The sequence below is a fragment of the Nicotiana tabacum genome, chromosome 20, assembly GCF_000715075.1.
Source record: "Nicotiana tabacum cultivar K326 chromosome 20, ASM71507v2, whole genome shotgun sequence".
NCBI classification, from domain to species: domain Eukaryota; kingdom Viridiplantae; phylum Streptophyta; class Magnoliopsida; order Solanales; family Solanaceae; genus Nicotiana; species Nicotiana tabacum.
In genome coordinates this window covers 166,041,844-166,059,749 of record NC_134099.1, presented here as the reverse complement: position 1 = coordinate 166,059,749, position 17,906 = coordinate 166,041,844, and the positions used below count along the sequence as shown (strand labels likewise).

Genomic DNA, 17,906 nt, shown 5'->3' with positions numbered 1-17,906 from the left:
GATTGGCGTGGTGAATTTTGAGGGGAGGGAACCATGTCAATGTTCTGTAAATTTTCTTGATTTTGATGGGTTTGATTTTCGTGACTTCCCGAGATGTTTTCACCGTTGTTGTTGTTGTTGGACATGATGATAACACTGGATAGAACGTAGCTTAAAAGAATAGATTATCAGATTCCCGGTAACAGAACCAATTTGTTTAACCCAAAAAATAATATTTTGGTCAAAGCTAGAATTTAAGAAGAAAAATCGGGTTACTGATAATCAAGAGACCAAAGTAGAATAATAAGCTCTTTGAGAATAAGAATAAAGCAGTAAAGAATTTGTATTTCAGTATGATATCAATAAGTTTTTCGTGTCCCTACAAATGATGAAACTTCTTCCTTTTATAGGTGATTCTAGGTAAAGGAATGAAACCTCAGCTTTAATGATATAATTATGAGTAACAAATGACATTAAATAAGCCGTTACACAATCATTCCTATTAAATACCAATTCTCTAACGTATCAGGTATTTAATAATGAATTTGGACTCCTTTCTGTCATCAGATCTCTGTCTTTCAATGCCTTCTAATCTGTTGGCTTTAAATGATTTGAATAGGTACGAGACTCGTATCTGCACTTCATCTCTTGCCTATTTAACCTCCTCTTCCCGTGGCTGTCTCCACTTGTTCCTCTTAGTCAATTGTTATATTATGACCATTTGACCAAACCACGTGTCATGCCACGTCATCTTTAATATAAATTCAATTTTTTCCCAATACAAATATTATTTTACCTTTAAATATCAATATCGCATGTGCTTCTACTATCCCCCTTAAGGTGAATGAAATATATCATATGCAATAATACATACAAATTAACACAAAATTTGCAATTAAAACGAAATTACAATCCCCACTCATCGCCCAAAAAATAAAACTGCACGAGTTGGCACAAAATGGTTAAGTCATCTCTTCAGGGTAGACTGGTGCACTAAGCTCTCGTTATGCGAGGGGTTCGGAAGGGCCGAACCATAAAGGTCTATTATATGCAGCCTTACCCTGCATTTCTGCAAGAGGCTGTTTTCACGGCTCGAACCCGTGACCTCCTGGTTATACAGCAGCAACTTTACCAATTACGCCAAGGCTCTCCTTCTGGTTAAGTCATCTCTTCTACCACAAAAGGATGTGGTGCAGTGGATGAGACTGCTCCTCCCTTAACCAGAGGTCTCGAGTTTGAGCCCTGGATATGGAAAAATCCTTGGTAGGGAGCACTACCCCCGAATCAGCCCCTACCCGGCGCGAATCCGATTATAGTCGCACTCCAATGCGACTACCGAACACCGGGTGAGAAATCAAAAAAAAAAAGAAGTCATCTCTTCTTTGTTGTAATTCACTTGCATTACTTCAGATTTTGAGCTCTATTCACAATATTTAAGCAAGCTTATTAATAGACTGCATTTAGTTATGGCAAGGAAACCAATGGTTGCTCACTTGGTACGTACTATGACTAAAAATAATTAATCCTACGAGGAGACTAACATAATTATACTCATGTAACTTATATTTGCAACATTATCAATAATCTTTTATCTCATAACAAAATGTAATGGTGATATTGTATCTAGGGGCAGATTTGTTCGTTATCGGATTCATTCCAACCTAGTATTTTCGATGCGGGGTGTCTGATTTTTTTTTTGTTTGTGAAATCTTATAAATTTTTTAATAAATATTAAATAAGAAATCATAATAATATTAGTAAAATAAGTGTTGGTAAAAATACGATTACAGTTAAAAATAAAATAAAATGAATAAACTATCTTCAGGCTGAAGCGCGAATATCTCGCTCACTTTAAGGAGATTCAAGCCCGCTGCAGCAAAGTTTTTCACTGATCCAGCAGTAATTCTCTTGATCTGTCTCCTCCAGGATACAACAGCCCGATCACGTCGTATGACTCGAACAAACTCTGGACAAGTTGTTGAGTCCAAAGCTCCACCAAGATGAACACCTTCCTTTAACAAAAATAAAAAAAGAAAAAAAAAACTCTCTTCTTCTTTTTTCACAACTTTAACCTCACTTTATAGAAACACTCTACAATTATTTTTTCATACCACAATATGGAAGAAAGACTCCTATTTATAGGTATAAGAATTCTTCCTTGATTTAAATTGGAAGAAAGTGGGGTAATAAGTAATGATATCACGAAGAACATTGGATAATTAGTGGTAGAACATGGGAGAAGAGTTACAAAAAAGTTATGACCATTTTTATTTCATGAAATAGTGGGAGTTATAAGAGTTATGGCCATTTTCTACATCATGGAGTAGTGGGAGTCATAGGAATTTATTTTAATAATAAAATGAAATTACACTAATAATAAGTTTAGTACTAAAAACCTTAAAAATGATAATCCATAAGAAAATTATCCATTAAGTTATTATATATTAGCTAAGTCATGTCTCACTACGTTTTTTACTTGCCTCGCCACAAAAAGCAGCTTAGTCAAGCAGACAAAGTTCTAGCATTATATGCTTTTCTATCAAAGTACCCGTATTATTTTCTTGTTACTCACTGGTCTGATTAATTAAGCTAGATCCGCATCGCGTATGTCGCAGAAAAAGAGGAAATATATTATGTGAGGAACTTTTAAATTTTTAAGGCTCAAATCTAAAATCTCTGTCGAGGATCTCATCAGACCATCCTACCATATCACTCGGTGGTATATTCATTCTTATTTCTTTAAGATGAAAATCATGGCCCCATGATGTGATGAATTATAAGTCGTGCTTAAGGATCTGCAGCATCAAGTACATATAATATAATGGACCCAACCTGCCAACTTTAACTCATGATTCTTACATGATCAAATAATGGACATTTCTTAGGCAGATACATACATATTTGATACGGCAAAGGCAATCCATTGCATATGGTATTCCACGTTCACGCAGGATTCGAGAAACGATCGTACTCCAAGGGATGTAATGCAGATAATCTACTTTAATACAAACATTAGTAGCTACTTTCACGATGTGAACTCATAACCTGCATGTCACACGGAGATACAATATTTGATATGCCTTTGTGTAACTATCTAGTATAGATCGATACATGTATAATTTTTTTACCAACTTTAATGTATAAATTTTGAAGATTTCACATAAAATACTCAGAGTGTGAAGAACCACTCTGAGGTGCTGCTCGTGCTCCTCCTGACTGCGGGAGTATATCAGAATATCATCAATAAAGACTATCACGAACAAGTCCAAATAAGGCCTGAACACTCGGTTCATAAACTCCATAACGCTGATGGGGCATTGGTCAACCCAAATGACATAACCAGAAACTCATAATGCCCATACCGAGTGCGGAATGCTATCTTAGGGACATCAGACGCCCTAATCCTCAGCTGATGGTAGCCAGATCTCAAGTCTATCTTTGAAAACACCTTTGCACCCTGAAGCTGGTCGAACAAATCGTCAATCCTCGGCAGTGGATACTTGTTCTTAATCGTCACTTTGTTCAATTGCCGGTAATCAATGCACATCCTCATCGAACCATCCTTTTTCCTCATAAATAATACCGGCGCACCCCAAGGCAAAACGCTGGGTCTAATGAAATCCTTCTCAAGCAAATCCTGCAATTGATCCTTTAACTCTTTCAACTCTGGCGGAGCCATGCGATATGGCAGAATAGAAATGGGCTGAGTGCCCAGAGTGTTACAACCCATATCCACATGTGTTAGTTCATGCCATATATTAGTTAACATAAATCCAAAAAGGAATTATCTTTGAGATGATAAGAAGTCAATCCTATTGGTCTTAAGTGATACAAGAGTGTATAAGGGTGATTAACCAATATTAGAAGTTAAACGAATCAAGGATGTTGTAACTCGTATTTTCAGGTAATCTAGCGGTGCTTAATACACTCAAGAGGTCATTTATTAAGGTATTTTAATCATATAATATCCGTATCATAAGTCTTGAAGTCAAACGAGTTATGAAACAAAAGTCGACAAAAGTTGTCGCAACTTAGGTTCATAATTTTACTTAAACATTAGGTCAAATGTTTCTAATCTTTTCTCATAATTTACAAGGAATTATGGGGTGATCTACCCACAAAATTAAAGATCTATGAGTCTAGTTTCCAACGCATTAAACCGTTCATCGATACGATCTCGGAGTAGAGAGATATTCGCGTTTTTGCGAGACTGCGCCAAGCACCTCTCTATGGGGCCCACTAAGTCGGTTTAAGATATTTGGACTTATATAGGATGACCACAACCCGTTTTTAGTCATTTCTTTTCACTATTTTCAGAACTTAGAACCCTAGGAACATCCTCTCAAGGTTCTCTCAAGATTCAAGACCCAAAAAAGGGCAAACAACACAAATCAAGTGTCGGGAATTCCGTGGCGCTAGTAAGTCTCTTGTTCTTCTTGTTGTTGCTCATTTTTGTGTCGTTCCAACTCGTGTGGGAGGTTGTTTTAAAGGGTATATGTTCTGTAAATACTCCCTAATGTTCTTAATATTAATCCTAGGTGATTTCAAGCCTTCTAAAGTGATTCTAGTGCCGAAAAACACTAATTGATCGCTAGTTTCATTTTTTTGTTGTTGTGGCAGCATTGGAGGGATATTTCTTGGAAATTTAAGGTCAAATTGGAGTTGTTCTTTCTGTATAAAGGTAAGGAACCTCTTACTCTATATGTATTTAAGATTATCCAAGTTGCGGCTAAGCCATTGAAGCTAGAACTTGTGAGATATATATCGAAAGGTTTGGTAGTAGTGTTATTGTTTTGTGGACTGTTTTGCGTTGTTGTTGGGCTGCGTATTTTACTAATATCTTGTGGAGTTTTGGAGGAGGAAGGGTGTGGAGAAACACCATATATATGTAGGTTTATGGGCTGATAGTTATTCGTAACATTTCCAGGTTGTTTGACACGACTACGGTGGTCGTCGTATGTATGGAGTGATTAGGCTGTGTGTGGACTATTTCGGGAGGCTCAATATGTTTATTATTGATGATGTTTGGGCTGTTTGGTGATTGTTTTGAATGGTGTTAGGTCATATATATAGGGGAGGTGCTGTCCGTTTCATCGTAAAATAGGTTGTGGTCGATACATAATAGTTATGACGCTTAAATGATAACGATAGTATCGTTTCTCTTATTGTAGACTAAGGAGTTTTGACAATTGCATAGCTTGAGATTGGGGCAGTATATACAAGGTATGTGAGGCTATCCCTTTCCTTCTTTTGCACGACTCTGATTGTACATAATGTAATGAACGAGCTTCCAAAGATACTCTACTCTTAGAAGCTAGCAGTACTTACATTGTTTTCCCTCTTATGGAACGATTGATGTTAATGTTGCTTCTCTTATTCTTATGTTATCAATGTTGTTCATACTTCCTGAATCTTATAAGGTTCATAGTGAAGACTTAGTCCTAATAACGTGTACAGAGGATACCGACCTTACGTCACTCCGAAAGGTTTAGAATGTGATTCCATGAGTCGAGCATGCATTATATATATGTATCTATTTTACTCTACCGAGCCACGCTATAGTTGGCCGGGTACGGCACCTATTGTGCAACCACTGATCAGTTGGGTTTTACCGAGCTCCACGTGGCCGGGTACGATTCTACCGAGCCTATTATTGCCGGGTACGATATGATGATGATAATGCCCACAGAGGCGAATGCTTTAAAGGTTTATGTATTTATACATATGTATCATGCATTTCATGTAAGTAGCCCTCAGAGGTACTAAGATGTTACAGGTTGTATATTCTCTATCCTTGCTTACATTACTGATCGTATTTATGGTTCCTTGCCTTACATACTCAGTACTTTATTCGTACTGACGTCCTTTTATTTGTGGACGCTGTATGTCATGCTGCAGGTCCTGATAGACAGGCAGGTACAACTCCCCCACCACAGTAGATCAGCGGTGATTGGCGAGATCCCTTCTCCGGACTTGCCTTGGTCTTGGTATGCAATTTTTGTTATAGACATTATGGGTATGTCGGGGCCCTGTTCCGGCTATGTTGCAACACTTATGTTCTTTTAGAGGCTCATAGACAGGTGTCGGCTCATGTATAGTTTGGTATGCCTTGTCGGCTAGTTTTTGTTGTATAGTCTTTCATAGTAGCGTGGTAGCTCATACCTTATATGTAGTTTCTTGATTGTCTGGTCATCCCCTGCTATGTATATGCATGCCATCATATTTTATTGCTGGTTGTCCATGATCTAGGTCTACCATTTATATTGATCTCGTCAGCCTTAAAAGATAATAATGAAGGTTAGATGAAATGTACGTTGGTGCTCGGCAAGTGTGGTCGGGTGCTAGTCATGGCCCTTCAGTTTGGGTCGTGACAAACTTGGTATCAGAGCAAGTCTGTCCTAGGGGTTGTCTATGAGCCGTGTCTAGTAGAGTCTTGATTATGGATGTGTAGCGCGCCACATTTATAATCAGGAGGCTACATGACATCTAGGGTTGTTACCTTCTTCCTGAATCTAGATCGTGCGTAGAGTTGAGTCGTAAGTGTTTGTCTCTAATATTCACCTTGTTTTTTTCAGTGATGCCTTCGACTAGGAAGCAAACGATTAGTAGGCGGCTTGATACAGCAGCGGGAGAGGGTACCAGTCAGGTGCCCCAAGTCAAAGCAGGACAAAGTGAGGCTCAAAGTGAGATGCCCTCTCATACCTCATCTACTCCATCTCCTCCAGAGGATATTAGAAGGCACCCAGCGCCTCCAGTTCCTTCGTCTGACACTCCAGACCAGGATATGCGGAGTGCTTTGCAGTTATTGACTAGCTTGGTAGCTGCTCAGGCTCAGAGGCAGAATACAGGTGCTGCTGAGAAACCAGTTAGTACAAGAGTTCGTGATTTTATTAATTTAGACCCTCCAGTGTTTACCGGATCAGACCCCAAGGAGGACCCACAGACGTTTATTGACCAGGTTCATCGTACACTTCGTGTTATGCATGTTAGTGATACAGAGACAGTAGAGTTGGCTTCTTATCGGCTACGGGATTTAGCGGTTCTCTGGTATGATAGTTGGGAGAGATCCAGGGGTCCGAACCCTCCTCCAGCTGTGTGGAAGGAATTTTCTGAGGCCTTTCTTCGTCACTACTTGCCAGTTGAGATACGACGAGCTAGAGCTGATAAGTTCTTGAACCTTAGACAAGGTAATATGAGTGTACGAGAGTACAGTATGCAGTTTGATTCTTTGGCAAGGTATGCTCCCCATATGGTGGCCGAGATGAGTGATAGGGTGCATATGTTCGTGAATGGGTTGGGACCACATCTGATAAATGAGTGTACGACAGCCTCTTTGGTGGAGGGCATGGATATTTCCCGTATTCAAGCTTATGCCCAGACCCTAGAGGATCGTAAGCGCCAGCAGAGGGCAGTTAGGGAGCAGGATAGAGGCCAGCATAAGAGGGCGAGATTTGCAGGGTATTCTGATGACTTCAGAGGCCGCATCAGGCCACAGTTTTCGAGGAGTTCGGCGCCACCTGTAGCTAGTGCTCCTCCACAGTTTCAGAGGCCTCGATATGATCGATCCTATTCTGGTCCAGGTCAGAGTTCGCGGGCATCTGGCTCGCAACATCACAGGGATACTAGTCAGATGAGACCCCCAACACCACATTGTGATCAATGCGGCAAGGCCCACTTTGGACTGTGTCGTCGAGGTTCTGATGCATGCTATTCGTGCGGGCAGCCTGGCCATATGATGCGGGATTGTCCTAATAGAGGAGGTGATGGTATGGCTCAGCCGACTGGATCTGTGTCTGGTTCTTCCTCATCAGTTCGACCTCCAGCACGGGGTTTTCAGCAGTCGACAGGTCGTGGTAGGGGTAGAGGTGCAGTGCCGAGTTCGAGTGGTGCTCAAAATCGAACCTATGCTCTAGTAGGTCGACAGGATCTCGAGTCGTCTCCAGATGTTGTTACAGGTATTATATCTGTGTTTTCTTATGATGTATATGCGTTGATTGATCCGGGATCTACATTATCATATGTTACACCCTTTGTGGCTAATAAGTTTGGCATTGAACCTGAATTGATAAGTAAACCCCTCGCGGTATCTACTCCGATAGGAGATTCTGTGATTGCTAGAAGGGTATATAGAGGTTGCACTGTGATGATTTGTAGTCGTCAAACCTCGGCAAATTTATTTGAGTTAGAAATGGTTGATTTTGATGTGATAATGGGAATGGACTGGTTGGCCTCATGCTATGCAAATGTTGACTGTCGTACGAAGATGGTTAGGTTCCAATTTCCGGGTGAACCCGTCATTGAATGGAAAGGGAACATTGCTACACCGAAAGGTAGGTTTATTTCCTATCTTAAGGCAAGGAAAATGATCTCAAAAGGTTACATTTATCATCTCGTTCACGTTAGGGATGTGGAGGCGAAACCGCCTACTTTACAATCAATCCCTGTGGTCAACGAATTCCCAGATGTTTTCCCAGATGAACTCCCAGGCCTTCCTCCTGAAAGGGAGATTGAGTTTAGCATTGATGTGTTACCTGACACTCAACCGATCTCTATTCCTCCATATAGAATGGCCCCGACAGAGTTGCGAGAGTTGAAGGTGCAGTTGAAGGACTTGCTGGATAAGGGCTTTATTAGGCCTAGCACTTCACCTTGGGGTGCACCAGTCCTATTCGTGCGGAAGAAAGACGGGTCGTTACGGATGTGTATCGACTATCGACAGTTGAATAAGTCTACTATAAAGAACAAGTATCCACTTCCAAGAATTGATGACCTGTTTGACCAACTCTAGGGTGCCAAGTATTTCTCCAAGATTGATTTACGTTCAGGGTATCATCAGGTAAGGGTTAGGGAGAAAGATATTCCAAAGACGGCCTTCCGGACAAGATATGGGCACTTTGAGTTCTTGGTGATGTCGTTCGGGCTAACAAATGCTCCAGCAGCTTTTATGGATCTCATGAATACTATATTCAGGCCCTATCTTGATGTGTTCGTGATTGTATTCATTGATGACATTCTAGTGTATTCTCGTTCGGAGGCGGAACACGCGGGCCACTTGCGGATAGTATTACAGACGCTTCAGGATCGTAAGTTATATGCTAAGCTCTCCAAATGTGAATTCTGGCTGAACTCAGTAGCATTCCTTGTCCATGTGATATCTGATGAGGGTATTAGTGTCGACACTCAGAAGATCGATGCAGTAAAGAATTGGCCGAGACCTACAACACCATCAGAAGTCCGCAGCTTCCTAGGACTAGCAGGATATTATAGGCGGTTTGTAGAAGGATTTTCCTCTATATCATCACCATTGACTAAGTTAACACAAAAAGCTACCAAATTCCAGTGGTCTGACACTTGTGAACGTAGTTTTCAGGAGCTGAAGAATCGATTGACATCTGCACCAGTGCTCACTCTTCCTGAAGGAACAGAAGATTATGTGGTATATTGTGATGCCTCAGGTATAGGTTTGGGGTGCGTATTGATGCAGCGTGGGAATGTGATTGCTTATGCATCAAGACAATTGAAGAAGCATGAAAAGAATTATCCAACCCATGATTTGGAATTGGCTGCAGTAATATATGCTTTGAAGATATGGCGGCACTACTTATACGGTGTCCATGTTGACATCTACACAGATCACAAGAGTTTACAATACATCTTCAAGCAGAAAGAGTTGAATTTGAGGCAGCGTAGGTGGCTTGAATTATTGAAAGACTACGACGTCGAGATATTGTATCATCCCGGTAAAGCCAATGTTGTGGCAGATGCTCTCAGCCGTAAATCAATGGGAAGCTTAGTACATATTGAGGCGGGTAGATGGGGGTTGATTAAAGAGCTTCATCAGCTAGCCAATATGAGAATCAGATTGTTAGACTCTGATGATGGAGGTGTTACTGTACAGAATACATCAGAATTATCTTTGGTAGCCGAGGTAAAAGCACGACAATATGAAGATCCTATCTTAGTACGATTAAGAGAAAGCATTCAACAGTGTAAAAGTATGGCTTTTGGGATCGGAAAAGATGGGGCACTGAGATACCAGAGCCGATTGTGTGTGCCTAATGTGGCAGGGTTGCGAGAGAAGATTATGAATGAGATTCATCAATCCTGATATTCCATCCATCCCGGCTCGACAAAGATGTATCATGATGTCAAGGAGCAGTATTGGTGGGATAATATGAAGAAGTCTATTGCAGAATTTGTGGCCCAGTGTCCCAATTGTCAACAAGTAAAGATAGAACATCAGAAACCCGGTGGATTGCTTCAAAATATAGAGATTCCGACCTGGAAGTGGGAGGTGATTAATATGGACTTCATTATTGGATTACCTCGCTCTTATCATAAGTTTGACTCCATCTGGGTGATAATTGATCGACTTACAAAATGTGCCCATTTTCTGCCAGTAAAGACAACTTACACGGCTGAAGATTATGCGAAGTTGTATATCAAGGAGATTGTTAGGCTTCATGGTGTGCCCATATCTATTATATCAGACCGAGGAGCTCAATTTACGGCTAACTTTTGGAGGTCTTTCCAGAAGGGTTTAGGCACACAAGTAAATCTCAGCACTGCATTTCATCCGCAGACTGACGGACAGGCTGAACGTACCATTCAGACACTGGAAGATATGCTACGAGCATGTGTTCTAGATTTTAAGGGGAATTGGGATGATCATCTTCCACTCATAGAATTCGCCTATAACAATAGCTACCATTCCAGTATTAAAATGGCCCCATACGAGGCACTATACGGGAGGAGATGTAGATCACCAGTTGGATGGTTCGAAGTCGGTGAAACAGAATTATATGGGCCAGATTTGATTCACCAAGCTATTGAGAAGGTGAAAGTGATACAGGAGCGATTGAGGACGGCACAAAGCAGGCAAAAATCTTATTCTGATGTCCGACGTCGTGATCTAGAGTTTGAGGTTGGTGATTGGGTTTTCCTGAGGATCTCACCAATGAAGGGTATTATGCGTTTTGGGAAGAAAGGTAAGCTGAGTCCAAGGTATATCGGGCCGTATAAAATTCTTCGACGGATTGGACAGGTTGCTTATGAGTTAGAATTGCCATCCGAATTGGAATTTGTCCACCCGGTATTCCATGTATCTATGTTGAGAAAATGTATTGGAGACCCTTCTCGAGTCGTCCCTATCAAAGATGTACAAGTTACAGAGGACCTATCATATGAAGAAGTGCCAGTGGCGATATTAGATCGGCAAGTCCGCAAGCTGAGAACAAAAGATGTAGCTTCCGTCAAAGTATTGTGGAGGAACAAAAATATGGAAGAAATGACATGGGAAGCAGAAGAGGAGATGAAGTCTAAATACCCTTACTTATTCCAGAATGAAGATAACAAGGATGCTGGTGGAAGACAGGATACATTGGAAGAAGAAACGGCTTTATGAGGTAAGCAATAATTTGAGAATACTCCTCCTTAATACAAAATGGTGATATGTAGATAATGTAAATACGCATAATGCTTTGTGTAGCCTTGTGAAGCCATATGTTGGGCTTAATTACATGCAAGTTTTGCTAGTGACCATTTTATAGGGGAAAATTGATCGGAAATTTCCATTGGAATCCACGGTGATTTAAACTTCCCCTAAACCCTTACATTCGAGGACGAATGTTCCTAAGGGGGGGAGGGTGTTACAACACATATCCACATGTGTTAGTTCATGCCATATATTAGTTAACATAAATCCAAGAAGGAATTATCTTTGAGATGATAAGAAGTCAATCCTATTGGTCTTAAGTGATACAAGAGTGTATAAGGGTGATTAACCAATATTAGAAGTTAAACGAATCAAGGATGTTGTAACTCGTATTTTCAGGTAATCTAGCGGTGCTTAATACACTCAAGAGGTCATTTATTAAGGTATTTTAATCATATAATATCCGTATCATAAGTCTTGAAGTCAAACGAGTTATGAAATAAAAGTCGACAAAAGTTGTCGCAACTTAGGTTCATAATTTTACTTAAACATTAGGTCAAATGTTTCTAATCTTTTCTAATAATTTACAAGGAATTACGGGGTAATCTACCCACCAAATTAAAGATCTATGAGTCTAGTTTCCAACACATTAAACCGTTCATCGATACGATCTCGGAGTAGAGAGATATTCGCGTTTTCGCGCGACTGCGCCAAGCACCTCTCTATGGGGCCCACTAAGTCGGTTTAAGATATTTGGACTTATATAGGATGACCACAACCCGTTTTTAGTCATTTCGTTTCACTATTTTCAGAACTTAGAACCCTAGGAACATCCTCTCAAGGTTCTCTCAAGATTCAAGACCCAAAAAAGGGCAAACAACACAAATCAAGTGTCGGGAATTCCGTGGCGCTAGTAAGTCTCTTGTTCTTCTTGTTGTTGCTCATTTTTGTGTCGTTCCAACTCGTGTGGGAGGTTGTTTTAAAGGGTATATGTTCTGTAAATACTCCCTAATGTTCTTAATATTAATCCTAGGTGATTTCAAGCCTTCTAAAGTGATTCTAGTGCCGAAAAACACTAATTGATCGCTAGTTTCATTTTTTTGTTGTTGTGGCAGCATTGGAGGGATATTTCTTGGAAATTTAAGGTCAAATTGGAGTTGTTATTTCTGTATAAAGGTAAGGAACATCTTACTCTATATGTATTTAAGATTATCCAAGTTACGGCTAAGCCATTGAAGCTAGAACTTGTGAGATATATATCGAAAGGTTTGGTAGTAGTGTTATTGTTTTGTGGACTGTTTTGCGTTGTTGTTGGGCTGCGTATTTTACTACTATCTTGTGGAGTTTTGGAGGAGGAAGGGTGTGGAGAAACACCATATATATGTAGGTTTATGGGCTGATAGTTATTCGTAACATTTCCAGGTTGTTTGACACGACTACGGTGGTCGTCGTATGTATGGAGTGATTAGGCTGTGTGTGGACTATTTCGGGAGGCTCAATATGTTTATTATTGATGATGTTTGGGCTGTTTGGTGATTGTTTTGAATGGTGTTAGGTCATATATATAGGGGAGGTGCTGTCCGTTTCATCGTAAAATAGGTTGTGGTCGATACATAATAGTTATGACGCTTAAATGATAACGATAGTATCGTTTCTCTTATTGTAGACTAAGGAGTTTTGACAATTGCATAGCTTGAGATTGGGGCAGTATATACAAGGTATGTGAGGCTATCCCTTTCCTTCTTTTGCACGACTCCGATTGTACATAATGTAATGAACGAGCTTCCAAAGATACTCTACTCTTAGAAGCTAGCAGTACTTACATTGTTTTCCCTCTTATGGAACGATTGATGTTAATGTTGCTTCTCTTATTCTTATGTTATCAATGTTGTTCATACTTCCTGAATCTTATAAGATTCATAGTGAAGACTTAGTCCTAATAACGTGTACAGAGGATACCGACCTTACGTCACTCCGAAAGGTTTAGAATGTGATTCCATGAGTAGAGCATGCATTATATATATGTATCTATTTTACTCTACCGAGCCACGCTATAGTTGGCCGGGTACGGCACCTATTGTGCAACCACTGATCAGTTGGGTTTTACCGAGCTCCACGTGGCCGAGTACGATTCTACCGAGCCTATTATGGCCGGGTACGATATGATGATGATGATGCCCACAGAGGCGAATGCTTTAAAGGTTTATGTATTTATACATATGTATCATGCATTTCATGTAAGTAGCCCTTCAGAGGTACTAAGATATTACAGGTTGTATATTCTCTATCCTTGCTTACATTACTGATCGTATTTATGGTTCCTTGCCTTACATACTCAGTACTTTATTCGTACTGACGTCCTTTTATTTGTGGACGCTGCATGTCGTGCTGCAGGTCCTGATAGACAGGCAGGTACAGCTCCCCCACCACAGTAGATCAGCGGTGATTGGCGAGATCCCTTCTCCGGACTTGCCTTGGTCTTGGTATGCAATTTTTGTTATAGACATTATGGGTATGTCGGGGCCCTGTTCCGGCTATGTTGCAACACTTATGTTCTTTTAGAGGCTCATAGACAGGTGTCGGCTCATGTATAGTTTGGTATGCCTTGTCGGCTAGTTTTTGTTGTATAGTCTTTCATAGTAGCGTGGTAGCTCATACCTTATATGTAGTTTCTTGATTGTCTGGTCATCCCCTGCTATGTATATGCATGCCATCATATTTTATTGCTGGTTGTCCATGATCTAGGTCTACCATTTATATTGATCTCGTCAACCTTAAAAGATAATAATGAAGGTTAGATGAAATGTACGTTGGTGCTCGGCAAGTGTGGTCGGGTGCTAGTCATGGCCCTTCAGTTTGGGTCGTGACAAACTTGGTATCAGAGCAAGTCTGTCCTAGGGGTTGTCTATGAGCCGTGTCTAGTAGGGAAAACCTCAGAGAACTCCCGAACAATAGGAACAAAATCAATAGAAGGGACCTCTTCGCTGGAATCGCGAAAATACGCCAGATAAGCTAAACACCCCTTCTCGACCATGCATCGAGCCTTCACATATGAAATAATACCACGAGTGGTATGACCTGGGGTCCCTCTCCACTCTAGTCGGGGAAAATCTGGTAAAGCCAAGATCACGGTCTTGGCATGGCAATCCAAGATGGCATGATATGGGGACAACCAATCCATCCCTAATATAACGTCGAAATCCACCATATCTAAGAGCAACAAATCAACATGGGTCTCAAGACATCTAAACACCACAACACAGGAACGATGAACTCGGTCGACCACTATAGAATCAACCACCGGTGTAAATACATAAATAGGAATACTCAAAACATCACTAGGCATAACCAAGTATGGTGCAAAATAGGACGACACATACAAATACGTAGACCCAGGGTCAAATAGCATTGAAGCATCTCTATCACATACCAGAATAGTACCTGTAATGAAAATATCTGATGACTCAGCCTCTGGCCTGACTGGAAGAGCATAACACCGGGCCTGGGCCCCACCTCCCTAAACCATATGTTTGGGACGATCGGCTGCTGGCTGGCCTCTACCCTTGGCGGTTTGAGCTCCACCTCTATGACCTCGATCTCTACCTCTATGACCTCTGCCCCCGCCTCTAGCTGGCTGGGCGACCTGTGGAGCACCTGACGCTTGTATCATAGGACGAGGACTCTGCTGCTGCGACTGAGAACCCCTCAACCTCGGGCAGGCCCTCCTGATATGACCATACTCACCACACTCATAGCACCTGCTTGAATGCGGCAGCCGAGAAGACTGAGACTGACCCTGCTGACCTGAATGACCACCTCGAAAACTCTAAAGTGGTAGTACACTAATGGGAGCTGGTGGTGCACTGAAAGGCTGCTGATCAGAATAATGCGGTTGAGAACCACTACCACCCGAATTACCATGAGAGACATGGAGAGCTGACTGAAAGGGCCTCGGGGGATGGCCTCTACCATAAGAATCTCTACCTCAAGGTAAGGTACCACTGAATCTACCTGCATGACGGGGCCTCTTATCAAACCCATGACCGCCTCCCTGTGACAAAGCCATCTCAATCCTGTGGGCCACATTGGTCGCCTCCTAAAACGAGATCTCACTCCCGGCTCTCATAGCCATCTGAAGACGAATCGGCTGAATCAACCCATCAATAAACCTCCGCACCCCCTCTCTCTCTCTCGGTGGGGAGTATAACAATAGCATGGCGAGCTAGATCAATGAACCGAGTCTCGTACTGTGTGACTATCATAGAGCCCTGCTGGAGGCGCTCGAACTGCCTGCGAAGGGCCTCTCGCTGAGTAACTGGGAGAAACTTCTCCAAAAACAACTCTGCAAACTGATCCCAAGTCAAGAATGGCGACCTTGCTGGTCTGGCTAAACAATAGTCCCTCCACCAAGTCTTAGCGGATCCCGCAAGACGAAAGGTGGAGAAGTCGACCCCATTGGTCTCCACAATACCCAAAGTCCGAAGAACCTCATGGAATCTAAATAAGAAATCTTGTGGATCCTCTGAAGAAGTACCGCTATATGTGGTAGTGAAGAGCTTGGTGAATCGATCCAGTCTCCACAGAGCATCGGTGGACATAGCCGCACCATCGCCGGTCTCAGCCGCTATACCTGTCTAAACTGCCACAGCTGGCTGTACCACTGGAACCTGAGCTTGAGGAGCTACCTGCTCCGGAGTATGTGTAGCGGGAGTCTGAACTCCTCCTCTAGCCTGAGAAGTAGCTAGTGCTACTAGAATCAAACCCGCTCGAGTGACACTCTCCACAAAGCCTACCAATCTGACCAAAGCGTCCTGAAGAACCGGGGTGGCTATGAACCCCTCTGGGACCTGAGCGGGGCTCACCGGAGTTGCTGGAGCTGGAACCTCCTCGTCATAATCAATATGAGGCTCTATCTCTGGGAATGCTGCTCGGGGCTGAGCTTTGCCCCTGCCTCGGCCTCTAGCACGGCCTCGGCCTCGCCCTCTGCCCCTAATAGGAGATGCTGCTGGGGGCTCGGGCTGATGCACGGTAGAAGAGGAAGCACGTTTTCTTGCCATCTGCGAAAGAACAGAGTAGAAAGACAATTTGAGAAATAGAATCGACACGACAAGAAAGAACAAATGTGAAGTTTTCCTAACTCCGTAGCCTTTGGGGGGATAAATACAGACGTCTCCGTACCGATCCCTCAGACTCTACCAAGTTTGTCCATGAGTTGTGAGACCTATGTAACCTAGTGCACTGATACCAACTTTTCACGATCCGGATTTCCCATCCTCGGGAGTCGTGATGGCGCCTACTGATAGGAGCTATGCAAGCCAATTACTTATTACTTCTTTTAGCAAACATCGACAATATTAAAACAACGAAACATATAATAATAAAACGGAAGACTTAAATGTAATTTACTAAAATCAAAACGGAAATTCAAATACAACTCTACCCAAGAACCGGTGTCACAATACTCACGTACGGCTAGAGAATACTAAATACAAGGTTTGAAAGAAACATATAACTGTCTATTATGGTACAAGTGATAACAAACTGAATAAAAATAGAAAGGGACTCCGGGCCTGCGGACGTTAGCAAGGCTACCTCGAATGTCCCTGGACTGAAGGTCAGCTCCCGAATCTCCTACTGCTGTCCAAAAGATACTCCGGTATCGTGATCTATGAAAAAAGATGCATAGAGTGTAGCATCAGCACAACCGACCCCATGTGCTGGTAAGTGCCTAGCCTAACCTCAGCGAAGTAGTGACGAGGCTAGACCAGACTACCAGATAAACCTGTGCAGTTATAATATATATTGCGAAAAATAAACAGGATATAAGTAGTTTATAAAAGGAGGGGGAACATGCTGTGGGGAGGTAACAGACATAACATGAAGTCTAAATTCAAAGACAGAACAACCAACAGAAACCTATATTCGGAACAAGCACACTTAATCTATAGTTTGTTGCGGCGCGCAACCCGATCCAATCACATAACAGTACTGTTGCGGTGTGCAACCCGATCCAATTATATTTAGTGGTGATGCGGTGTGCAACCCGATCCAATTATATATAGTGGTGATGCGGCGTGCAACCCGATCCAATTATATATAGTGGTGATGCGGCGTGCAACCCGATCCATATCATTCAATATTGTTGCGGCGCGGAACCCGATCCTTATATAAATATTTCTAATACTCACCAAGACATCAACCACAAATAATGGGCAAGGGGAGTAACAATTAATGCGAGAAATCCCGGCAAGGGAATACAACAACACAACTAAGTCCCGACAAGGGATCAATATCAATGAACTCAATGTCCCAGCAAGGGATAAAATCAACAAACCAATAGAAACGCCCCGACAAGGGAATAACCAATATCTATTTCTTTTTCTTTCACTTTCCACTTTATAATTCACTTTATCATGTGAGTCATCGCTCCAAAGAATCAATTAAGCATGGAAGAATCACAACAAATTCGAGCAAACACAATATAAAGACCCAC

General features: G+C 41.9%; 1 pseudogene; it reads left to right on the top strand.

The window, feature by feature from the left end:
- Positions 1-33: 33 nt before the first annotated feature.
- Positions 34-17,906, top strand: part of LOC107832080 (uncharacterized) — a 47,560-nt pseudogene continuing 29,687 nt past the window's right edge.